Raw genomic sequence first — 27,060 nt, 5'->3', positions numbered from 1 at the left:
GAGAGTTCTGTTGTACCACCTGCCCCCACATTTCATTGTTGCAGGGATCGAACTGTACAGGAGGAAATTTTCCCCTTTGCTGCACTGAGCAGAAAGCAGCTTTCTTCATCAGAGTAAGCCATTAGCTGTAATGGCATGTAGGTGTAATGGAATGTGCTCGAAACATCTGTGCTGAGAGCAGGGGAGAAATTGCTGCATGCAGTCATAGGCCTTTGGGGAGCTTGATTAAGGGTTGCTTCAGAGAACTTGAGATCTGGCTTGGGGTGCAAAAACAAAACAAAACAAAACAAACAAACACAAAAAACAAAAGGAGAAAGAGAGAGAAGAAAGGAAATAACGCTAATAGATTTATGGATGTAAATCAGCTGGGAGAACAAAGGATTTAAAAATTTTTTCATCCTTTATTGATCTTATATTGCATCTGTTCTCTGTTGGGCTTTCACTTATTGAAGTGATGTGGAAAAAATGTAGCTCTAAATGCAGTTTAACGGGAAAGATCATAGCTGTAGAATTAAAATAGCTTGATTTTTTTTCCCTTTTGGTTAGCTAATGGAAAGTCCCTCACAACCTGAGGAAACAAATTTTAATATTATTTATGCTAAGTGGTATCTTAAAATTCAGCTCAGAAAAATGAAACAAATATCTAGACTTGGGGCTGGAAATGATTTTTTGTTTTTCATCAGTTACACATAGCGGTTCTTGCAATGTACCATCTAACTGGCTAATTCATTTTGAATTAGCTTAATTCAGTATTTCTAAGAGTGATTGAACTAATGTTTTAAGCACAATTTCTGCCTCTAAAATTTTCATAAATATAAAGTATTATAAGTAATGAAATTTTAAATTCTGAGGACGATGGGGAGATTTTTTTGGACTCTTCTATGCATTTTTTTTTCAACAAATACTTATATTGAGCACTTGGTATATTCAAAACATTTTTCTTGCCCAGTGTTTGGTTACCATTGCTGGGAATATAATACATTACGTTTGACAACAAGCATGGTCAATTGTGTCACCTCAGCCATCTCCTTATTTCATGCTGACTGCTACAGCTAAATCGATCATGCAGTGATACACATTGATTGCTAGAATAACTCAATTGAATGCATTGATTCTTATGAGCTTTTGCCATTTCTGAAGTGTTAAAAAAAAAAACACCCCAAAAAACAAAAAACCGAGCTTCTCTCTGCAGCCTCCACAGTGAAGATAAGCCAAAGGAGAGCTATCTTTAGATAATGGGTGAAGAAAGGGTTAAACATTCGTGAAACTAATGCACTGAAAGGGAATTAACATTCTGCACAGGACAGATGTGAATGTATTGCCTAAAAAATTAGAAACAAACCTGAAAATATTGGGTAATTTTATGATTAGGTAAATCTTATGCTTTCTAATTATAAATGACAATGAAGCACTCTATCTGCTGGAATCTATCTTCCTTATGAAATAAGAAGCTTGCTGAGCTAGTGCCAAACACTCCTTGCACTGAAGTTTAAAATATGTAGGGAGGCGAGAATGTAATAAAAATTCAAAAGCTAATAATATTATGGCGACTGGCATTGTTTGTAATATAGAGCACCTGCTGCTTGGGGCGGGAAAAAAAGGAAGAAGAAGAAGAAAAAGTGAAATCATCAAACTGTTCCTAAATGGAAAATCTGGGCTCTCTGCCAATTACACAATGTGTTTCAGGTGCACTGTAAATAGGAACAATAAAAAGTGCAGAGGAAAGAATATGAAATGGTAAATCTCAAATACACAAGAAAATTAATATGATGTTTCTTGAAAGAAAATCTTGGGACTCTTCCAGTGATCTCCCATGGAAGGAGGGTGTTTAAAAATTTTACTCAGCATATGTAAAGTTTTAAAACTTTTAATTGCCCGTATCTAAAAAGATTAAAGATGAATGCAAGATCATTTGCTTCAGCAGTATTGCCTTTAGTTGTTTCCGGCAGAAAGGTCCATCTAGACCAGCAAACGTGAATTGCATTTCTTCCAACCTTTCTATTACTCTGTATGTGTGTGCGTGCGCATGTTTTTATGGATGGCAATGTGGTGAATTAAATCCTAAGAGTATGAAGAGAAGAAAAAGTAGCTTCTGTTGCTTGTTGTTGCATACTAACTTTCTACATCAAAATTAGCATTATGAGCCACAGCAAACTATCAGACACAAAGGGTAGTGGGATCTTGAATTTCTTTCTTCTCACTATGAAGTCCTTAATCATGGATTTCTCCAGAATTAGACACCTATTTTTTATATGTTTTTTCTTTTTCAATGAGGCATTTTAAAATAAAGTCATATTTGAAATGTCTTTTATATTTTAAAATGCTAATCTTTCATAAATTAAAATGAAAGAGCATCTTAGTGCATATCTTTTAAAAATAATTTCTAAGGTAACACAATTGTTTTATAGTATAACTGGAAACAAACCTTTAAGAACTAAAAATCTTTCAAATATTTAATCTTTAAGAAACTGGAAATGGCCCTGGCCAGCGTGGCTCAGTTGGTTGGACATCACCCTGTGTACTGAAGGGTTGCTGGTTCCATCCCAAGGCAGGGCACATGCTCAGGTTGCAGGCTTGATCCCCAGTAGGGGTCATACAGGAGGCAGTGGATCCAAGTTCCGCTCTCACATCAATGCTTCTCTCTCTCCCTCTTCCTTCCTCTCTTTCTAAAAATCAGTTAAACAATCTTTACAAAGTAGGCAATTTACAAAGCAAATGTATTTTTTTTAATTAGTAAAGTGAAATAAAATAAAGCAATGTTAGTTGTATTCCTCAGACACTGACAATTGCTAAGAATTAAACAGTTGCAGAATATTTGAGGTAAGTTTTGTTTCTTTTGAATCAAGAAATCAATGGAACTACACAAAGCCTCCTAAATGTCCATATCACAAAGGAAAGTATTAATACAAAGAGGTGGGTCCTCCAATGAGACAAAGCACGTAAGAATAGTCCTTGCCTTGTATACCAATTCCGCATAAAAATGTACTTCCTCTTCACCATATCTTGAGGAATTTACTTAAGTTTGGCTCCCTCATCTTCAAATAAGGGTCAAAATAATTGCTAACTTGTATGATTACTATGAAAATTAAATGAGATAATTCAAGTAAAGCACTTGGTCTAATGATTGACACATAGTGCATGGTTTAAAGATTTAGTTAGTTTAGCTGGTATCATTACTATTACTATTTCTGAAATATTCTGCATTTTCTGTATCACAGCTGTCAAGAGGTAAAAATAAAGCATTTGCAATTGGCATTGTTTCAAAGAACTTCAACTATAGAATATTATGCAGAACTAGAGCTCAACTCTTTTGATTCTTAAAGAATGTAAATTAGAACTATTTAATTGTTAAGAAGGTGAAGGGTAGAAAATGGACATAGTAACAAGAAGCTGAAAGTGCACAGTGGAATACAGTAAAAAATTAAAGTTAAAGGGTTAGAAAATTAGAAAGATAGGAAGATTAGAAAGTAAACTTTGCTTTTAGACAGGCTCATGTGATTTCTGATTCGCTCTCTTATGATCTATGGGCATTTGGGAAAGAAATGTATTTTCTTTAGCCCCAGTTTCTCATCTGTTAGATGGGGTGTTAATACCTACTTTATTGCAAGAACTAAATGGCAAAATGGCTAGTAAAGTGCCTGACAAATAGAATATGCACATAAATATACCTTAAATTGTCTGTTACTTCACCTTCTTTTAAAGATTTATTTTCTAAATTCTATGCACTAATACTCTATACAAATATGTAAAGCATTTAATAAAAGAAGTTCCACTCTGTTAATGAAAAAACAATCAGGAAATTTATTTCAAAAATAGTTTCATGACTGACATTTCAAATATCAGGCCTTCCTCCTGTTCAATATATATTCTCTAATTCTACCATCTGCAAAAATTATACTACATCTACATATTTCATCATGTAAATATGTTAATGTGATGTTGCCAGTTTATTTCTTCCAAATTTGGAAATAGAAAAACAAAAAATAAAGATTTTCAAGACAGCAGTATTTTCTGAAATATCCAGGAATGACTATGGCATTAAACTCTTCACTATAGACTTCTAAGTCAACACATGTTTTGAATCTAGTTTTTTAAGTTTGTCAAATCATTTAAACAGGTGTGGCTTTAGACACCACCTACATATTTAGTAATTACACTGGATTTGCCCCCCGTCAACTAATGCCTAGATTATAAAATTACATTCTTAGTATCTTCTATCCCTTTCTTCAAATTCCTTTAAAAATCATCTCTCCGTAGAAGTCAGAGATATAATTGGCCTTCCTCTCAACTTGTCCTTTGTCTTTCAAATTGTCCTTTTTTTGAAACTTACCTCATAAATTGTAATCACAAAGTTTGAACACGGTTAAATATTTCTTTAAGAATGTGACATATCCTTTGAGCCTACCCTTCTACAGATATAAGCCCATCTACATTAGTGCAGTTTACTGAAATTATCCTCAATATATATTATAACTTTTTCTAGTACAAGGCATACATTCTAAAAAGGCAATGCTAACGTTCAACACCTTGAGTAAATATGATCTTATACTTATTAGAATGATGGCTATTGCTTTGATGAAGGCATTGAACTGGTGCCATGTGCAAGGTAAAAACACCCAAGATGCACGAGTGACGGATTCTGCCTGTGGTCAGAAGAAACCACACTCCCAACTCTGCAGCCTGAACGCATCCCTAACTGTTAGTCCTGGTTGTGGGACTACATTACTGATAACATCAGAATAAAAATGATCACAGCAGTGTGCAATTATTACCTGCTTATAGTAAAGATTATTACATCACCAGTCATAGTAAAAACAAAGGGGTGTTTCTTTGATTGGACTAAGAAAGGCAGGTCTGAGCTTGTCTCCATGGGAAGACATATAACACATTCTCTGCATAGAGCAAACAATAAATATTTACACATATTCGTTAAAATATTTTTAAATTAATACTTAAAATCTCAACATTTTCTTAATTATTTGTAACAATTTTTTCCCAGGCTTTTGTGACTACAGGCATTTGAAAAAAATTGTGACCAGTTTTAATTCCTTGCTAGATGCTTAAAGTAATGGCACAATCTACTATTTTTAATAATATAATGTCTCATGTTGAAACTCTAGGATTCAAATCACATACTCACAAAATATCAAGCCTGCATAAATATAGAAATTGATTGCGTCATTAATGGAAAACTTGTGGCACATTACTGGTTTCAGGAATGACTTGGTGCAGAGTCACCGGGCACAGGTTCTCTCTGTCTTGCCACTCTTCTATCCACGTTGAATTTATGCTGGAGTTTTGCATAGTGGCTTATTAGCAGTTCTATACTTAAATCCCCAAAGTTCAAATTCAGTGGAAATGCAATGAAAGTCTTTCTGTCTCTCCATTAGAAATCCTGGGTTTAGTATTGTATTCTTGATTTGGATCCTGTGCTCATTTTTTTACTATAACTGCAGCTAGAGGAAAATGATGCCTCTGTTGTCTCAGACTACTTCAGTGCCTCCCACCTTCCAGATTTAGGTATAAAACAAGATTTATCCAAACATGCAATGTGAAAAGTAGTTTTACCTTCCTCAAAGGAAAATCAATATATGGTTGCTAGAAGAAAGGAAAAGAGATACTGGATGGCAATACTACAAAAGAGCAGGAATCTTAATCACTGTTGTCTACCCAGACTCTTGAGTGGTGTCTGCCACACAGCAGGTTCATGATCCCTTCTGTGCTGCCATTCCAGAGAGCCATGTACCAACACAATGAGTACATAAATCAGAGATTGGCATTACTTTCTCTTTTCACTCAAATGATGACCAAAATGGCCAGATTTTAATAAAGCAGCTGATAATCTTTTCATAATATTTTATGATATGGGCTCTAAGAGTAGAATGAATGAGGAATGATGATTCCATAGAAAGCATATAGAATAGAGGAAATGCCTTGTGTTGGGCGGTTGTGAAATTCAGTTACGCTCCATCATGGCTTGCATGAGTTTTACAAAATTACACAAATAGTAAGTTACCAGGAATACAAAAGGAGCATGCATAACATAGTGTAGTTAGCGGAATGCCTCCAAATACATTGTATTATTTCTCCACATGTATTCATTATTTCTCTGAAGTCTTTCTTATGCTCATCATGTATTCCTTAATCATATCATCTAGAGTAAGAGTGGCTTTGAATGACTTATTAAGAACCTTAGCCCTTTCTCAGTAAACAAACAAACAAAAAAAAACTTGAAAGAATTTGAACAGAGTTGAAAGATAATCTGGCTTGATTACTGTTGAAAAACAGAAAAATAAACTATAAAGAAGAGACAGAGAAGGAATGGGAGAGGGAAAATATTTTCAAAATGAGAAACAAGTAAACTAGAAAGGATTATTGAATAACCAGTGCCTTTACAAATTTATATTTTATTTTTTCTTCCCCACTCTTTTACGTCTTTATTATCAAAATAGTACACATTCTTTAAAAACAAAACAAACAGACCTTTGTAGCAGTGATTTTCAACTGGTGTGCTACAAGAATTTTAAAAATATGCAATACCTGACTAGTCAGGGGCACTGACCTCGTTTCTCTTAGATTGTCAAATAAAAAATGACAACAGGCAACACTATAATAACCATCTGGTGTGAATGAATCAAAATTATACCTATATTTTTTGTCACATTGGCAAAAATATATATTTCTTTTTTTTTTTTTTTTTTTTTGCGGCAGAATTTTAGTAGTTTATGGGTGCCATGAGATAAAAAAGATTGAAAATCACTGCCTTATAGCGTTATATATAATAAGTGTTGAAACTCCTCTGCCAATAGCCCTCCACAAGCTTACTTGTTGGTAATATTATGGCATGTTTTTCATACTATATACTCCCTTCCTCTTTTCTTCCCTTCTCCTTCCTTCCTTCCTTCCTTCCTTCCTTCCTTCCTTCCTTCCTTCCTTCCTTCCTTCCTTCTTCCTTTCCTTCCTTCCTTCCCCTCTCTCAGCATAAATTCAGCATAAATGGTATCATTATCTATCTGTTATTTTTTTAACTAGTTTTTTTTTCTTCCAGTAATATATTCTGAACGATCTTTTAAGTCAGTTATCAAGACATATAGATATACACAGGTCTTTTCTTCCCATAAGAGCTATGTAAAATGTCATATCTTGGTTTTATTCATATATTTAACCATTCTCTTAGTGATGGACATTTAAATAATTTTAATTTTTTTTTGCTAAAAAATACTGCAATAAACACAGTAGACATATTTCCTTACTTAATCAGATGAGGATTTCTGTAGTGTGAATCCTGAGAAATAAAATGATGAATTGAAGAAAGCACAGATTGAAAATGTACAGCCAAAAGCTTTTCAAATTTTGTACCAATTTATAGTCCCAGCAATTGCATTTGGGACTGACCATTCCATATAGTCTTTTTTTTTTTTTAATGAATTTTATTTATTTATTTATTTTTTTGTTACAGATATTTTACCTTTTTACCCCATTGGCACCCCCACCCCACCCCCCCTCCACCCTTTCCCGGCTTAGTTGTCCATGTCCATTAGTCATGCATACATGCATATAAGTTCTGTGGTTGATCTCTTCCCACCCCCCACCCCCCATCCCCTCTTCTGAGGGATGTCAGTCTGTGCCCTACTTCCATGTGTCTGGGTCTACTGTATTCCTCAGACTGTTATGTACATTATATTCCATATATAAGTGAGATCATGTGGTATCTGTCTTTTTCTGCTTGGCTTCTTTCACTTAGGATAATACTTTCCAGGTCCCTCCATGTCGTCTCAAAGGATAAAAGATCTTTGGTTCTTACCGCTGCATAGTACTCCATTGTATATATGTACCACAGCTTTTTGATCCATTTGTCTACTGATGGACACTTGGGCTGTTTCCAGATCTTAGCTATTGTAAATAGTGCTGCTATGAACATGGGGGTACATATATTCTTCCTGATTGGTGTTTCAGGCTTCTTAGGGTATACTCCCAGCAGTGGGATCACTGGGTCAAATGGAAGTTCAATTTTTAATTTTTTGAGGTAGCACCATATTGTTTTCCATAGCGGCTGCACCAGTCTGCATTCCCACCAGCAGTGTATTAGAGTCCCCTTTTCTCCACACCCTCGCCAACACTTGTTGTTTGATGATTTGTTGATGGCGGCCATTCTGACAGGTGTGAGGTGATACCTCATTGTTGTTTTAATTTGCATCTCTCTGATGATTAGTGATGTTGAGCATTTCTTCATATGTCTCTTGGCCATTTGTATGTCCTGTTTGGAGAGGTGTCTATTCAGCTCCTCTGCCCATTTTTTAATTGGGTTCTTTGTCTTCCTTTTGTGGAGTTGTATGAGCACTCTATATATATTGGAAATTAACCCCTTATCTGATACATCTTTGGCAATGATGTTCTCCCATACAGTGGGTTGCCTTTCCATTTTGATGATTGTTTCTTTTGCTGTGCAGAAGCTTTTTAGTTTGATGTAGTCCCATGTGTTCATTTTCTCCTTTATTTCTGTTGCCTTAGGTGATGTATCAGTGAAAATTCTGCTCCGTATGATGTCCGAAATTTTGTTGCCTACATTTTCTTCTAGAATATTTATGGATTCACGGCTCACATTTAAGTCTTTTATCCATTTTGAGTTTATTTTTGTGTATGGTGTAAGTTGATGGTCTAGTTTCATTTTTTTGCATGTAGCTGTCCAATTTTCCCAACACCATTTATTAAAGAGGCTGTCTTTGCCACCTTTGTAAAATATTAATTGAGCGTATTGCCTTGGGTCCATTTCTGGGTTTTCAGTTCTGTTCCACTGGTCTATATGCCTGTTCTTGTGCCAGTACCAGGCTGTTTTGGTTACAGTCGCTTTGTAGTATAACCTGATATCTGGTATTGTGATCCCACCTACTTTGTTCTTCTTTTTCAAGATTGCTGTGGCTATTCGGGGTCTTTTTTGGTTCCATATGAACTTTTGAAGTATTTGTTCTAGTTCTATGAAATATGTCGTTGTTATTTTGATGGGGATTGCATTGAATCTATAGATTGCTTTGGGTAGTATGGACATTTTAATGATGTTAATTCTCCCAATCCATGAACAGGGTATGTGCTTCCACTTTTTTATATCTTCCTCTATTTCTTTTTTCAATGATCTGTAGTTTTCTGCGAATAGGTCCTTTACTTCTTTGGTTAAGTTTATTCCTAGGTATCGTAATTTTTTTGGAGCGATGGTAAATGGGATTGTTTTTTCAGTTTCTCTTTCTGTGAGTTCATCATTGATGTACAAGAATGCCGTCGATTTCTTGACGTTAATTTTGTATCCTGCTACTTTTCCAAATTCATTTATTAAGTCTAATAGATTTTTGATGGAGTCTTTAGGGTTTTCTATGTACAATATCATGTCATCTGCAAATAATGACAGTTTCACTTCCTCCTTTCCAATTTGGATCCCTTTTATTTTTTCTTCATGTCTGATTGCTGTGGCTAAGACTTCCAGTACAATGTTAAATAAGAGTGGCGAAAGTGGACATCCCTGTCTTGTTCCTGTTCTTAATGGAAATGTTTTTAGTTTCTGTCCATTGAGTATGATGTTGGCTGTAGGTCTTTCATATATGGCCTTTATTATGTCGAGACATGATCCCTCTATTCCCACATTGCTGAGCGTTTTTATCAGAAATGGATGCTGGATTTTGTCGAATGCTTTTCAGCATCTATTGATATGATCATGTGGTTTTTATTCTTCATTTTGTTTATGTGGTGTATCACGTTTCTTGATTTGCGAATATTGTACCAGCCTTGCATCCCTGGAATGAATCCCACTTGGTCATGGTGAATAATTTTTTTGATGTATTTCTGGATCCGATTTGCTAATATTTTGTTCAGGATTTTGGCGTCTATGTTCATCAGGGATATTGGCCTGTAGTTTTCTTTCTTCGTAGTGTCTTTTTCTGGTTTTGGAATTAGAATTATGCTGGCCTCATAGAAGGTGTTTGGAAGTCTTCCTTCTTCTTGAATTTTTTGAAATAGTTTGAGGAGAATGGGTGTTAGTTCTTTTTTGAATGTTCGGTAAAACTCCCCCGTGAAACCATCTGGGCCTGGGCTTTTGTTTGCTGGGAGAGTCTTGATTACCTCTTCAATTTCCTTAGATGTTATTGGTCTGTTCAAGTTTTCTATCTCTTCCGGGAATAGTTTTGGGAGACTGTGTGTTTCTAGAAATTTGTCCATTTCACTTAGATTGTCGAATTTGTTGCCATATAGTTGTTCATAGTAGTTGTTAATGATCTTTTGTATTTCCGTGGTGTTGGTTGTTACTTCTCCTCTTTCATTTCTGATTTTGTGTATTTGGGTTCTCTCTGTTTGTTTCTTGGTGAGTCTAGCTAAGGGTCCATCAATCTTGTTTATCTTTTCGAAAAACCACCTTTTTGTTTCATTGATCCTTTGAATTGTTTTTTTTTTGGTCTCTATGTCATTTATTTCTGCTCTGATCTTTACTATTTCCTTCCTTCTACTTGCTCTGAGGTTTTCTTTTTGTTTGCTTTCTAGTTCTTTAAGTTGTGAGGTTAGACAGTCAATTAGAAATTTTTCTTGTTTTTTGAGGTAGGCCTGTAGTGCTATGAACTTCCCTCTCAGAACTGCTTTCGCTGCATCCCATAGATTTTGTGTTGTTGTGTGTTCATTTTCATTGGTTTCCAGGAAGTTTTTAATTTCCTTGATCTCCTCGGTGACCCATTCATTGTTTAATAACATGCTATTTAGCCTCCATGTGTTGAAATGTCTTTGCATGTTCTTGTTGCAATTGATTTCTAGTTTCATGCCATTGTGATCTGAGAAGATGCTTGATATGATTTCAATCTTCTTGAACTTGTAGAGATTTAGTTTGTGTCCTATCATGTGGTCTATCTTTGAGAAGGTCCCATGTGCACTTGAGAAGAATGTGTATTCTGTAGTTTTGGGGTGTAATTGTCTGTAGATATCTATTAAATCCATTTGGTCTAGTGCTTCATTGAGAGTCTCTGTTTCCTTGCTAATTTTTTGCTTAGAGGATCTATCCAGTGCTGTCAACGGGGTGTTGAAGTCCCCTGCTATGATTGTATTGTTGTCGATTTCTCCTTTGAAGTCCTCCAGAAGATTTTTAATATATTTTGGTGCTCCTATATTGGGTGCATATATGTTTATCAAGGTTATATCTTCCTGTTGGATAGATCCTTTCAATATTATGTAGTGGCCGTCTTTGTCTCTAGTTATGGTCTTCATTTTGAAATCTATTTTATCAGATATGAGAATTGCTACCCCAGCTTTTTTTTGCTTTCCATTTGCTTGGAAAATTTTTTTCCATCCCTTCACTTTCAATCTATGTGAGTCTTTTGTTGAGAGGTGGGTCTCTTGTAAACAACATATAGATGAGTCATGCTTTCTTATCCAATCAGCTACTCTGTGTCTCTTTATGGGAGCATTCAATCCATTTACGTTTAAGGTGATTATTGATATGTACTTATTTATTGCCATTTTTGTTTAGTGTGGTTCTATTTTTCTTCCCATTTCTACTGCTAATTACAGCAGTCCTTTTAACATTTCTTGCAGTGCTGGTTTGGTGCTAATGTATTCCCTTAGCTTTTTTTTGTCTGGGAAGCTCTTTATTTGATCTTCTATTTTGAATGATAGCCTTGCTGGGTAGAGTAGTCTTGGATTCAGATTCTTGTTTTTCATGACTTTGGTTACTTCATGCCATTCTCTTCTGGCCTGTAGTGTTTCTTGTGAGAAGTCAGCTGAGAGCCTTATGGGGTTCCCTTTGTAGGTAACCTGTTGCTTATCTCTTGCTGCTTTTAGGATTCTCTCTTTGTCTTTAATTTGTGGCATTTTAATTACTATGTGTCTTGGTGTGGGCCTGTTTGGGTTCTTCTTACTTGGGACTCTCTGTGCTTCTTGAACTTGAATGCCTTCTTCCTTCACCAAATTAGGGAAGTTTTCTCTCACTATTTTTTTGAATATATTCTCTATCCCTTGCTCCTTTTCTTCTTCTTCGGGGACTCCTATGATGCGAATATTATTACGTTTCCAGTTGTCCCATAGTTCTCTTAAGCTGTCTTCCTGGTTTTTAATAGTTTTTTCCTTTTGGTTTTCTGATTGGTTGATTTTTTCTACCCTGTCTTCTAATTCACTGATCCGGCCCTCAGCTTCCCCTACTCTGCTTTTTAAACCTTCCAATGTGTTTTTCATTTCGGATATGTCATTTTTTATCTCTTCTTGTTGGTTTTTAATTTCCATTTGGCTTATTTTCAGTGTTTCTATGTCCTTACTCATGCTGTTCAGCTTCCTCAAGATCATGGCTCTGAATTCTAGCTCTGTTAACATGCCTAATTGCTCCACATTGATCTCATCTTCGGTGGAGGTGTCTTGCTCTTTCATTTGGCTTCTGTTTCTGTGTTTCACCATTTTGGCTATCACTGTGGGCTTTGGAGCCTGTCAAGTTTTCCCTGTGGGTGTTGGTGTTCTGCTGTTTGTGGCTCCCTCTCCTGTGTTTAGATGAGCGAGGGAGGACCAACATTGAACACCACTGTCAAGTCTTACTTTCCTGGTTAAAGTTGCCAGCCCAGGAAACGTATTGTTATCCTCTAGCTTTTTGCCTGGAGGCTAGCAGTCTAGGTTAATTGATGAGTTTTGGGTTGTCAGTTGATTGAAAAACTCCCTCTGGTGCTCAGCCAAGGGGCTTTCACGAGGGTGGGGCAGATGCTGGTTGTTAGTGAGCCTCAATTAGCACTTCAATGGCCCACAGGGTGGGGTTGGATCTCCGAGGGAGGGGCTGCTGCCTCTCCTCAGAGCCCTGGGAAGGAGCAATGTGGCCCCCGTCCTGCGTGGCTGCACTCAGCCAAAGCTCTGAGCACCCTCCAAACCCCGAGTGTCCCGACACAGTTCCAGTCCAGTCTGCCCTCCCTCTGCCGGAGCCCAAGGTGAGTGGCTGTGGCTGTTTCAGCCTCTGTCCCGGCTGCGCTGTGGAGCCGCCTGGGAGTGTGACCCGAGGGCGCTGCTCCCAGCTGAGGCCGCTGCCGAGCTGCCGACCGTGGGCTCCCAGCCCCGTCTCGCGCCTTCGCAAGCCTACCGGGATGGAGTCAGTGTCCCTCGTTGTATGGTCCTCCAAGCTGCTTTTCTGTTGGTTTTTCCCGTCGATTTGTCTGTGTTATAGTTGTAATTCCAGTTTGGTTCTGGGAGATGGTCTGTGTAGCTCCGTTCACTCCGCCGCCATTTTTCGGTTCCCCTATTTTTAATCCCATATAGTCTTGAGAGTCTTTTATTTGACTAGTCTTTACCATTATTATTGGAGAAAATGAAATTAAATTTTTAGATTGGTTTATATTCATTGATCATTTATTTTATTTAATCTTCACTATAGTCATGTGATGTATATATTATCATCATTCTTACAGATTTGGAAGCAAAACTCAAAAGAATTTTTATTTTGGTTCAGGTGGATGTGTCATGATTTGATAGCTACCAGCGTTCAAAGGCCAGGGTAGCTGCTGCCCAAAATAAATCCACAATTGATGAGGTAGGTCAGTCAGCAGAAAAGGCAAGTTTCAATCAAGAAATATTTGTCTTAACTTTACACCTGTAGACCGCTATACAGTCTATTGTCAGTGATACATCTGAAGTAAAAGGCATTATTCTAAATCTTTTATTTGGGTCTTCTGTACAACTGTGAATTACTTGTGAGGAGAACTTAGACAATTTTCTTGTAAGCCTATGTGCATAAAAGCAGCTGTTAAATTATTCCTTCACAAGAGTCCCTGGATATTAGTGAGGCAATCAGTGGTATTTTCATTTTTTTTTTTTTTTTTTTTTTTAGCAATTTTTAAAGTAGTATCAATTAGAATAGATGTGTCAAGTGAATAAGTTAGATTAAAACACAACTAAAGGACTCAGGTTTGCCTAAAGAAATTGACACAAACCTTGTGTAATTACTACTGGGGTCCAGATTAAAAGAACAAGTGGTTTTCTCAGGTATTCCACCTGCTCATGTTCCCAGATGTCATCCTCAGGCCCCATAGTGTGTTAGGTATGCCTTAATTGCCAATTAAAACACATACCACCTTTAGATAAGTGCAAAAATAAGCCTTTTAAAAAATCTGTTGCAGAAATTTTATTTTGACTCCAGTTGGTAGTTCCTGAATATCATTTCTGGATTTCAGGAACATATGCCTAATGAGTTAATTCCTACTGATTGGGTAGCAGATAATGCCCATTTTCTAAATGTGACCATAATCCAAACACTGAATGACTATCTAGGCATGTCAAATACCTAAGAAGTTATCTGTCACATATGAGATACATGTATATCGGCTCATCTTTTATTTACCTTGCTTTTTCTTTTTCTACAAAATGAGCACAGAAATTAAATGGATCTTTGAAACTTGACCATGTTTTCACTTTTTCGTGCTATCTAACCACATATGATTAGGGCAGTCTGATAGAACAATATTCTAAACTTTAAACTGCCACTATCAACATTACAACAGAAATAAGATCTGTATTTCAGGTCTTAGCAACTCTCTACTTTCTTTTCTCTGATAAAGAAATTTTTCTTTTTCTTTTTTATTTTGTAGTCAAAAACTGTTTTATTCTTAGAGATGTCACCTTTGGAATTCAAAATAAGCAGTATATTCATTAGAGAAATTGTTTTGCAATATGGGTACTTCTAAAAATATTTGTCTGTGAAATGTTTCTTATTTCTAAAAATATTATAATAATTCTAAAAATGATTTAGAAGGCATGAAAAGAACGGAGGAGGTAAAGTATTTCACGGTCTCTGATTAAAGCTTTTCGTCCAGTCCAGTAAGGTAAGTAAAGGTTCTTAAGGAAAACATTTTAGGAAACCAAGGTGATGAAACTAACATTCAGTCTGAGATAAACGCAGTCCAAAAAAAAAAAAAAAGGAAGTTTGAGAACACAGCTTGGGAAAAACCAAAATAATATAATCAAACTATATTCATTAGGTCCTACTCTGTGTAACAGAAACACTCAATATATGCAGCATAAAATTAATTCTCACCATTTATTCAGCACCTATCATTTGCCAGGCACTGTGCTAGGTGCTTTACAATAATAATTTCTTATTATAAAAACCATTTTTAAGTAGCTGGTTAAAGCTCTTTTTTGAAACAGAAGACAAGGAAGCTCATTAAAGTTTAATGACCCATCCAAGCCATCATAGAACTTGTAGGTACTGGAACTAGGGTTTGAATCTAAGTTTTCTTCCACACCACACAGCACCCCCTCTAAGGAAAATTAACTGAATAAATTGCTCTTAGTATTTTACCCACATTTCATTTGTAAAATCCTACACATGGCCTACTATTCTGATATGGCAATATCTATTTTTCATAGTACTAATAAATAAATAAGAAAACCCGTTGTGCTTTTTATCATGATTTTGGAAAACAGTGTTATCACAGATAATTCTAATAAGCTATTATTGTCCTTAATTCCAATGATTTGGAACCTGCTACTCAAAACAAGAAGCCCTCTTCCTGAAATATAAAACATAATATTCTATTTAGTAATAAACACAAAGACCCAAAATTCCATTTCTGAACTGTTTCTGCTTAATAAGAATCCAGCCTGCATTTGTCCATAAGAGAGAATATTAAACTACGAAGTCCCTGGAGAAGTCACAGGGTTGACAAATTCAACATGATGGTGCAGCTAACACAGACAGAGGAAATAGAACTAGGCCCTTCCACACAGCCATAAGCCCATGTGATGAGTTCATTTTAAGTCAATGTCTCTTCATGTCTCACATATTCCCCAGTGCCTGCTGGATGAAATACCACAATCGCCATGGGGTCTACTTTCCTGCAGTCCTGTGTAGACTTTGCTGCCACTCCCAAAACGAAAGGGATATCTGCCTGGTACTGAGAAGTATTTCCAGTGACTGGACCTAGTTCAGATTCCAACACATGGTTGCCATGCAGGAACTGTTACAGGGTGATAAGAAACTAGGGCAATTCCAGGGCAGGAGGAATGGAGAAACTGAGACCGAAAGGTTAAACAAGGCCAAACAGTATGGGCAATTTGCAGCTGGCCTGCAAATTGCAAGCCTATATCTCCCCAAGCCAAGGACACTTGAGAGCAAATGGTTAAAAGCCTCCCTAACAAAAGAATGCAGGAAAGAAGAGGGGAGTCTTTCTCACCCACTGAACAAAGAAATCAGCTGTTTTAGGGAAGGGGGAAGAAAGGAAAAGCCAGCAGTCTCAAGGCTTGACAAGATAAAATTGCCAGGTACTTATGAATTCTGGGACGGCCACAACAAAGTAAAAGGAGACTCTGAGAATTAATCTGTACCAAAATATCCAGCAGAGGAATTTTGAAACCTATAGACGGGGGTAAATGATGCCTCAGAACCTCACCGAACTTGCCCTTCAGATTAGCTGAGAGCCTGTCTTTGCTATAAACCAGATGTATAGATTTGCTTGCTTGTTTAAAAATTTTCTTGCTTTAATAATTTTTTTTTGTCCACAATGCAGTCATCAGAGTTTTCTCATTTAAATTTGTTTATACAAGAGGACAAGGACTGAGGTTGGGGACAGCCCTCTCGCTCCGACTCAAGGGTCTGTCCCATAACACTTCTCTGGGATCTGTGAGAGGTGTCTGTTTCAAAGGACTGCTCTGCTCCAGGCTTTATCCACACTGTTCTTGGCACAGGGTGGAAGGTGACTCAGAGCCGTGATGTGCAAGTGAAATTTGTGGGTCTCAGTGACTTTTCCAAAGAAAATCCTCAGGAAAAACAACTTGTCGCCAGAGATATTGGTGGGGTGGCCAACTTCAAGATCTTCTCCCTCACACAGCACACACAATTGTTGGGCCGCCTGGAAGAGCAGGTGCCTAGGACATGTCGACCAATAGCTGAAGATTCTCCCCAGTGTATTTTGCTATCTTCTCAAACATGACACGGGTCTCCCCTTCAGCCTCATTTTACCTTGTTTTTTTTTTAATGATAAGAACATACATTTTCATTGGACTAAACACAGAAAATCTAGACAAATAATAGAATGAAATAAAACCTTCATATAACACCAACATACAAAGAAAACTTTGTGAAAATTATAGGGTATATCATACTTATTCGTTCCTAAACAGGAACCAAAACACCACTATTTGCTTCTTCCAAGATACATATTTTCCCATCGCTATAAAATTATTGTCTATTTAAATACTGTTAATTTAAACATATTTTATCAATCTTCTATTAAAGTGCATTGATTTATATTTTCATATTAAATCTAAGTTTGAAAAATATTCTTGTTCATATACTTTTGTTCATTTGGCCACTCACTTGTAGATAATTTTATTATTCTCAGTATTGCAGATGTCCCCCTTTCCCCCCTCCACCCAGCCAAGTCCTACCCCAAGCCTTCACCATATTATTGTCTGTGTCCATGGGCTATATATGTATGCATACGTGTTCTTTGGTTAATCTCTCCTCACCCCTCCACTCTGAGATCTGTCAGTCTGTTCCATGTATCCATGCCTATGGGCTTATTTTGTTCATCAGGTTATTTTGTTCATTAGATTCCACATATAAGTGAGATCATGTGATATTTGTCTTTCTCTGAATGGTCTATTTCACTTAGCAAAATAATCTCCAGGTCTGTCCATGTCACCTCAAAGGGTCACTGAGATCTCTCTTTCTTATAGTTGCATAGTATTCCATTGTGTAAATGTACCATAGCATTTTTATCCACTCATCTACTGATGGGTACTTGTGCTGTTTGCAGATCTTAGCTGCTGTGAATAATGTTGCTATGAACATAGGGGTGCATATATTCTTTCTGATTGGTGTTTTGGGATTCTTAGGATATATTCCCCAAAGTAGAATCACTGGGTCAAATGGAAGTTCTAGTTTTAATTTTTTGAGGAAACTCCATATTATTTTCCAAAGTGGCTGCACCAGACTGCATTCCCACCAGCAGTATACAAGGATTCCCTTTTCTCCACATTCTCATCAGCACTTTATGTTTGGTGATTTATTGATGGTGGCGATTCCAGCAGATGTAAGATGTGATACCTCAGTGTAGTTTTAATTTGCATCTGTCTGATCCCTAATGACTGTGACCATTTTGTCATGTCTACTGGCCATCTGTATGTACTCTTTGTAGAAGTGTTTATTCATGTATTTTGCCCATTTTGTAATTGGATTGCTTGTCTTCCTGGTGTTGAGTTGTATAAGTTCTTTATATATTTTGGAAATTAACACCTTATCAGATGTCTTATTGGTGAATATGCTGTCTCATACAGTGAATCTCCTTTTCATTTTGCTGATTGTTTCCTTAGCTGTGCAGAAGCATTTTAGTTTGATGTAATTCCATGTGTTTATCTCTTTCCTTTGTTTCTCTTGCCCTAGGAGATGTATCACCTAAAATACTGCTACATGAGATGTCTGAGATTTTATGTCCTATGTTTCCTTATAGGTTTTTTATAGTTTTGTCACTTACATTAAGTATTTTATCCATTTTGAGTTTGTTCTTGTGTATGGTGTAAGTGATGGTCTAGTTTCATTTTATTGCATGTACCTGTCCAATTTCCCAACACCATTTATTGAAGAGAACGTCTTTACTCCATTGTATGCTCTTGCCTCCTTTGTCAAATATTAATTGACCATAAAGACATGGGTTGAGTCCTGGGGTCTCAGTTCTATTTTATTGTTCTATATGCCTATTCTTGTGCCAGTACCAGGCTGTTTTGATTACAATGATTTTTTAGTACAGTTTGATATCCTGTTTTGTGATTGATCCAACTTTGCTCTTTATTTTTAGAATTGCTGAGGGTATTCAGGGTCCTTATGTGTTCCATAAAATTTTTGAAAAATTTGTTCTAGATCTGGGAAATATGCCATTGGTACTTTATTAGATATTACGTTGAATCTATAGATTACTTTGTGTAGAATGGATATTTTAATGATAATTATTTTAATTCATGAACACAGTATATGCTTCTACATGTTTATATCTTCTTCTATTTCTTTTTTCAGTGTTCTATAGTTTTCTCAGTACAGGTCTTTTACCTCCTTGGTTAGGTTTATTCCTATGTACCTTATTTTTTTGTTGCAATAGTAAATAATTTTTTTTCTTTTTTTACTTTCCTGCTGAGAGTTCATGATTGTATATAAAAATTCCATTGATTTCTGGATGCTAATTTTTTATCCTCCTACATTGCTGCATTCATTTATTAAATCTAGTAGATTTGAAGTGGAGAATCTAGGGTTTTCTATGTAGAATATCATGTCATCTGAGGAATAATGACAGTTTTACTTCCTCCTTTCCAGTTTGGATGCTTTTATTTGTTCTACTTGACTAATTGCTGTGACTGGGACTCTCACTACTTTGTTGAATAAAATGGTGAAAGCACACATTCCTGTCTTGTTCCTTATCTTTAAAAAAAATACTTTTAATTTTGCCCATTAAGTATGATGTTGGCTGTATGTTTGTCATATATGGCCTTCGTTATGTTGAGGTATGATCCCTCTAGTCCCAATTTGTTAAGATTTTTCATCATAAACAGGTACTGGATTTTGTTGAATGTTTCTTCTGTGCTTATTAATATGGTCATATAATTTTTATCCTTTTTATTTATAAAATGTATCACAACTATTGATTTGTGAATATTGTATCAGCCTTGTATCCCAGAATAACTCCCACTTGGTCATGGTGTGTGATCTTTTTAATGTATTGTTGGATCCAATTTGCTAATATTTTGTTGAGGATTTTAGATCTATGTTCATCAGGAATATTGGACTATAATTATCTTTCTTTGTAGTGTCTTCTTCTGGCTTTAAAATTAGGATAATGCTGGACTCATAAAAAAATCTTGGAAGACTTCCCTCCTCTTGAATTTTTTGGAATAGTTTGAGGAGGATAATGTTAGTTATCTTTGAATGTTTGGTAAAACTCGCTTGTGAAGCCATCTGGTTCAGAACTTTTGTTTGCTGGGAGTTATTTTTAATTATTCCTTCAATTTCATTAGTTGTTATAGGTCTCGTCAGGTTTTATGATTCTTCCTTATTGAGTTTTGGAAGATTGTACTTTTAAAGAAATTTGTTCATTTTGCCCATGTCCAGTTAATTGGCATATAATGATTCATGGTATTTTGTTACTTTGCATCTTTTATTTCTGATTTATTTATTTGGGTCCTCTCTCTGTTTCTTGATGAGTCTGGTTAAAAGATTCATCAATCTTGTTTATCTTTTGAAAGAATTAACTCTTGATTTCATTGATATTTTTTTCAGTCTCTATATCATTTATTTCTACTCTAATCTTTATTATTTCCTCCCTTCTACTTATTCTGGGCAGTTTTCTTTTTCTAGTTCTTTTAGTTATAGGGATAGATGGTTTATTTCAGATTTTTCCTGTTTCTTGAGGCAGGCCAATAATGCTATGAAGTTTCTTCTCAGGACTGCTTTTGCTGTGTCCCATAGATTTTGAGTTGTTATGTGTTCATTTTTATTTCTTTCCAGGAAGTTTTTGATTTCTTCCTTGATCTCATTGATAACCCATTCATTTCTTAATAACATGCTTTCTTGCTTCCACGTGTTTGAATGTTTTTGAGTGTTTTTATAGTAATGATTTCTAGTTTCATGCCATTGTGATCTGAGAAAATGCTTGATATGATTTTAATATTCTTGAACTTGTTGAGACTTATTTTGTGTCCTATAATGTGGTGTATATTTGAGAATGTTTCATGTGTACTTGAGAAGAATATATATTCTTCTGCTTTGAGATAAAATGTTCAGTAAATATAATTTAATCCATCTGGTCTAGTGTGTCATTTGAAGTTGCAGTTTTCTTGTTGATTTTTTGTCTGGAAAATTTACCCAGTGATGTCAGGGGGTGTTAAAGCCCTCTATTATTACTGTATTGCTGTCAGTCTTTCTTTTAAAGACCTTCAAGGCTATATATATATATATATACACACACACTATATTTTTATATTTATTTAGGTGCTCCTATATTGGGTTCATATATGTTTACCAAGTTTATGTCCTCTTGTTAGAATGATTGTTATAGTATTATGTAGTGACTTTCTTTGTCTCTTGTTATAGCCTTTGTTTTGCAGTCTATTTTGTAAAATATAAGTATTGCTACCCCAGCTTTTTTGTTTGTTTCCTTTTACATGGAAAATGTTTTACTATCCCTAAACTTTAATCCTGCATGAGTATTTTGTTCTGAGGTAGGTCTCTTATAGACAGCATATACATGAGTTTTGTTTTCTTATCCATTCATCTATGCTAAGTGATGATTGGTGTACTTAATTTATTTACATTTAAGGTTATTATTAATAGGTACTTATTTATCGCCATTATTATTATTTATGCCTATGTTTCTCTTGCTATTTTTCTTCTTCTTACTACAATCCCTTTAACATTTCTTGCAATGCTGGTTTTTTGGTAATAAACTATATTAGTCTTTTTTTTTTTTTTTTTTGGTCTGGGTAGCTTTTCATTTCACCTTCAATTTTGAATGATAGCCTTACTGGATAGAGTAGCCTTGGTTTCAGATCCTTCCTTTATATTACTGTGAATACTTAATGCCATTCCCTTCTGGCCTATAATGTTTCTGTTGAACTATTAGCTGACAAACTTATGGGAACTCCCTTGTAGGTAACTGTGTCTCTTTTGCTGACCTTAAGATTGTTTCTTTGTCTTTAATATTTGTCATTTAAATTTTTTTTCCTTTATTGATTTTAGAGAGAAAGGAAGTGAGAGGAAGAGATAGAAACAACAATGAGAGAGAACATCAACTGGCTGCCTCCTGCATGCCCCCCTACTGGGAATCGGGCCCACAACCTGGGCATGTGTCCTGACTGGAGATCAAACTGGTGACTTCTTGGTGCATGGATTGATGCTCAACCAATGAGCCACACCAGCTGGACTAATCTTTGTCATTTTAATTATGATGTGTCTTGGTGTAGGTCTTTTTGCTTTCATCTTGATTGGGATTCTCTGTGTTTCCTTAACTTGTGTAACTTTTCTCCACCAGATTAGGGAATTTTTCCCTCATTATTTCTTCATCAGGTTTTCTATCCCTTGCTCAATTTATTCTAACTCTGGTATCCCTATAATGTGGATGCTGTTACATTTAACATTATACCAAATTTCTCTTAGCTATCCTCATGCATTTTAATGCTTGTTTCTTTTTGTTGTTCTGTTGAGTAATTTTTTTTTTTCTACATTGTCTTCCAATTCACTGATTTGATCCTCTGGTTCTTCTTACCTAGTTTATTCCTTCAAGTGCATTCTGTATTTCAGATATGCCATTCTTCTTGTCCAACTGGTTGGTTTTGTGTTTTCTATGTCCTTTTTAATGCTGTTGAGCATGATTAAAACCATTATTTTATCCTCTGTTTCTGTTAAATTGCCTGCCTTCATTTAATTTATGTCTTTTTGTGGATATTCCACCTGTTCTTTCATTTGGGGCCTTTTTCCCTTTTTTAATATTTCATATCAACTACATTTTAACTGGTTTTTCAAGCTGATTGCTCTGCAGATTAGCTGGAAGTCTGGTCTGGTCTTGGAAGCAAATGGACAAATCTTCCAGCTACACTTTAGCTATCTTGGAATTGTCTTAGATACATTTTAAGATAAATAGAATTGCATAATCAAATATTGGTATGTTTTAAATTTTGATACATAGTACCAAAATGCTCTTAAAAGAAGTTGTATCAATTTACATGTCCAGCAGAAGATTATGATAATTGACACTTCTTTGTATATAAATTATTGTTCATTTTTCATCTTTACCAATTTGATTAGTAAAATTGTATTTAATATTTTAAATATTTCTCTGATTAGTGTTATAAATCTGCACATTCAATTTTTCACACTTTTCTATGGTGATATACATGCTTTTCTCCTATAAGGTCTTTTTATCTTATAGACCATAATAATGTTAAGATTATTTACAGGTTATTGACATTTTATTGTTGATGGTTTTTATCAGACTGAAACTTTTTATTTTAATTCATATGTAGTCATATCTATCAGCTATTTACCTTAATGCTCTTAGACTTAGTATCATTCTTCAAAAACTTTTCCTATCCAGAAAAACTATATCAAATTGTTAGAAATGTATAGTTTATGTATTTAATTTATTACAGTAGAGAATTTGAGAGGGTTATATAATTTAAATTTTTTTCCAAATGCTTAACCATTTACTCCCCCATTATTATTGACTAATTCATCATTTCCAAATTAAATTTAGTGGTTAATTTATCATATATAAATTTTGGTATATATTTGGACTAGTGACCTGTTATTTTCAAAAGCAATGAATTGACTTATTTTATAAAGAGAACATACTCATTTCTAAATTTCTAAATTTAAATCAATTTCTTAGCCATGTGAACAAAGCATATAACAGGTGGGATAATGGGTAAATTATTTTTCCTTTATAAATTTCCTTTGAGGTTATTGTTACATATAAATCCTATTAATTTGTGAATAACATTCCAGTCTAAACTGTTAACTTACTGGGTAAACTATGCTGTTATTCATTGACATTGGGAATATAGGGAAAGGGGAAGATTAGGTAGGGGAGATGGCATGTAAAATGTGAGCTTCATTTGGGCATCTACTACAGGCAGCTGTGTGTATGAATATGGAACTCAGGAGAAAGATAACATTGAAAAATCAAGGCTGTAAACATGACTTGGTTGTGTGCTGGTGATGGAGGAATGTAAGCATGCATGGGACCACCCAAAGAAACTGTGTAGAGTGCAGTAGAGCTTCTTGATTTTGGTTACTCATACAGATATACAGGGGAATTTTTTGGTAAAAAGTAAATATTTACATGTTCTGAATTGGAATTTCTGGATAGAACTCTGACACCTGTATTTTTATAAAACTTCACAGGTGAGCCTGATTACAGGCAGCATTGTGAGCCATTTATACAGTATAAAGACCAGGGATAATATAAAATTTGAGGGTGGAGGTGAAACAGTAAAACATTTTCCAGAAAAAACAAATATTTGTATAAAGACTCTAGGTATGAAGGAGCTTGCCATGGTTTAGAAACTGAATAAAAGCAGGGGTTTGAGTATGAATAGTATCAGATTATAAAGTGCTGCCATTTATAGAGCAATTATATTAAGTCAAATACTACATATGTATATTTAATTATCTGAACAGGTAAGTGGTGGGTAGCTATACAAGTAGGTAAAATAGATACATAAATTTGCCTTAATTCTTATAATAATCCTGAGAGCTAGAAGCACCCATCTTTAGAGGAATCCACTACACAATGCAGGGAACCTACAGGAAGGGAAACTTGTAATTTCAGGAAAGATCCACATTTCTCTACAGCACTCAGACTCCTTCTCCACCACCAAAAGTTGTTGTCTTTCCCATTAATGAGACAGGTAGAATGACAAGCAGTTTAAATTCCCAATAGCCCTATACTAAGATTTTTGCACTTCAGACTTCTAAAAGAGAATACTTCAATTCCACTTTAAATTCCTAGTTAAATTTCTTTTGTTTCCATACCTCTGGAAAAGGCTTGCAAGTTGTGGAGAACAACCTTTCGTCCATACTACCTACCAACTTATTAATTTGTTTTTCCTCCTTCTAAAGGAAGCTAGCTATTGGAAATGCATCCACAGTGGGAAAGTGAGCACTCCTTCACAAAATCTAATTTTCGGTTTGAAAAAAAGGGAGGAAGTCTTTCGTCCTGCCTATGGAAATCTCAGCTTATAACAGACAGGCGATGCATACTAGAGGCTCCAAAGTTTATGGGAAGGGCAATATGATGCAAAGAGAAGCTCTGGTTTCAGATACTTTTGTGCTTGAGCATTAAGATTTATGTGAGGTCCACGTAGGAAGGTGCAGAGTCCTAAGATGTATACGGCATAAAAGCAGCAACTTTGAGTGCTCAGCACAGTTACCAAGAAGAAAAGGAGGCTTGTCGGGGTCAAGAATGGGGCAATGAGCATAAAAAGGAAAAGACCTGACTCATTTCCAGCCAAAGAACTTACGTCTGTGTGGTGCAACTGAGATATCATTTGGGTGCTGCTGTCCTCATTTCAGCTCAGACACTACTCTCCCATTGCCTTGACACTAACCTGGCCCAGTTCCAACTCAAACTTACTGTCTACATAAACTACCACAATGGGGAAATCTTCAAACCTCATCTTGCACTCCCAAGGACTTTTAACCTTGCTCTTCTTTAATTTGCTTCTCACCCAGAAAAGTATAAAACTTTTGTTACTGCTCCACATAGATCATTGGTCAATGACTTTTTATTTACATCAGAGTGTAGTGGGTTGAATGGAGAACCCCCAAGAAGCATGTCTACTGGGAACCTGTGAATATGAATTTATATGAAAGAAGGACCTTTGCAGATGTGACTAGGTTAAGAATCTCAAGATGGGATGATCCTACGTTATCTGAATGGGCCATAAATCTGATGGTAAATGCCCTATAAGAAGAGAAGACAGAAAGCAAAGGAGAAACTAAGCTATATGAAGACAGAGGCAGAGACTAGAGTGATGTGTGTGCAAACCAAATATCACCAAGGATTACCAAAAGCCACTAGAAGGCAACTCCTGGATTTCTGACTTCTGGCCTCCAGGACTGTGAGACAATAGATTTTTGTTATTTTAAGCTAGCCATTTTGTGGCAATTTGTTGAAAGCCCTAGGGAATTAATAAATGGATTACCAGATCTCCCTAATATAATTAGAAGATGCTGTGTAACTGGGCCCCTACCTACCATTCAGACTATATCTTTTACTGCTCCTCACTTCACCAATAGTCTCTTCTCACATTTATTCTTCAGTTTCTTTAAAACACAAGGATCATTCTTCAAGACCTTTGCCTATTGTTATTGTCTGATTCAAAATCTCCTCCCTATTCCACAGATGTCTCTTGTCATGTATCTCTCAGCTTAAATATAACTTTCCTAGGAACCTTCCTGAATTGCTCTAACCAAAATACTTCTCCTGTCCCTCCCCATTACAATCAACAGCACTTCTTTTCCAGAGAACTCATAACAAATGATAAACATCTTGTTCATGTGTGTTAGATTGTCTGCTCAATGAAGGCACAGTTTTTATCTAGTCATTTACTCAAAAATTATTAATTGAGCATCTGTTATGTACCAGGCAGCATTCTAGGCATTTAGGAAATGCAATGTATCAAACACAGAGTATTTGCTGTTATGGACTGACATTCTAGCCCATTTTCCAAGGTTGTCTCTTTATATCCAAAACACTCTATGCTACTTATAGGTTACTAATATTAATTAAATGTTAATTTAATGATAAGTGAAAGCACAGTTATTTTTCTTTTACCAGGAAAAGCTTGGCTCTCCCTGCTCAATAATAATTTATTAAGCCCCGATAATTTTGACAGACATTCAAACTTGCCATTTACAAGATATTTTCCTTATAAAGACATTGGTATTTCTTCAAAATTCTTGTCTTACCCCCAGGTTTTTATCATCTCTACTACTGTGATTGGAAGTAAGCTTTTACCTTAAACGTGTGCTGGAAGACCAAACAAAACATTGAGCCACACTGGACTTAGAAGGCTTTGCCAAATATGGCAGACCCCAGGCAGTTGGCTCAATTAACCACTGCCATGTCTAAAGGTCAACCTCTGGGGCTGTTTAATTGTGGCCATTAAAATATTTGAGCAGCTGTTTCATAGAAGTAATTTGGAGTCCAGGAGAAACCACAGGCAGCATCAACATCCCAGGTCATCTGAAAAAAGACCATCTGGGCTCCACATACAGCCTGATAACAGTTTGGGATTTCCAGAAGTACTTGACCAGGCTTAGAGGTCATGGCCTAACTAAAAGTAGGCCTTCCCTCATCCCAAAGCGAACCATCATAAAGTGGTTCTTTGCCATCCCCTCACCTGCCAATCACTTTATGTCCTCCTCATTTTCATCTTTTACCCAGGGTTCCAAATACCGTATAGTTCAATTCTTTAATTAATAAATTAACATGGATTGCCTGGCCAGTGTGGCTCAGTGGATTGAGCATCCTCCCTGGACTGAGAGCTCCTGGATCAATTCCCGGTCAGGGCACATGCCTGGGT

The 27,060-nt window shown here is 35.9% G+C and overlaps 1 pseudogene; it reads right to left on the bottom strand.

Moving 5' to 3' along the window:
- Positions 1 to 15,743: 15,743 nt before the first annotated feature.
- On the bottom strand, positions 15,744 to 25,149 carry LOC118631436 (annotated as a pseudogene).
- Between the last annotated feature and the right edge of the window lie 1,911 nt (positions 25,150 to 27,060).

Source organism: Molossus molossus, unplaced genomic scaffold, assembly GCF_014108415.1.
Source record: "Molossus molossus isolate mMolMol1 unplaced genomic scaffold, mMolMol1.p scaffold_m16_p_16, whole genome shotgun sequence".
Classification (NCBI taxonomy): Eukaryota; Metazoa; Chordata; class Mammalia; order Chiroptera; family Molossidae; genus Molossus; species Molossus molossus.
The sequence above is the reverse complement of the archived record's forward strand: the minus strand, read 5'-3'. Positions and strand labels throughout refer to the sequence as shown.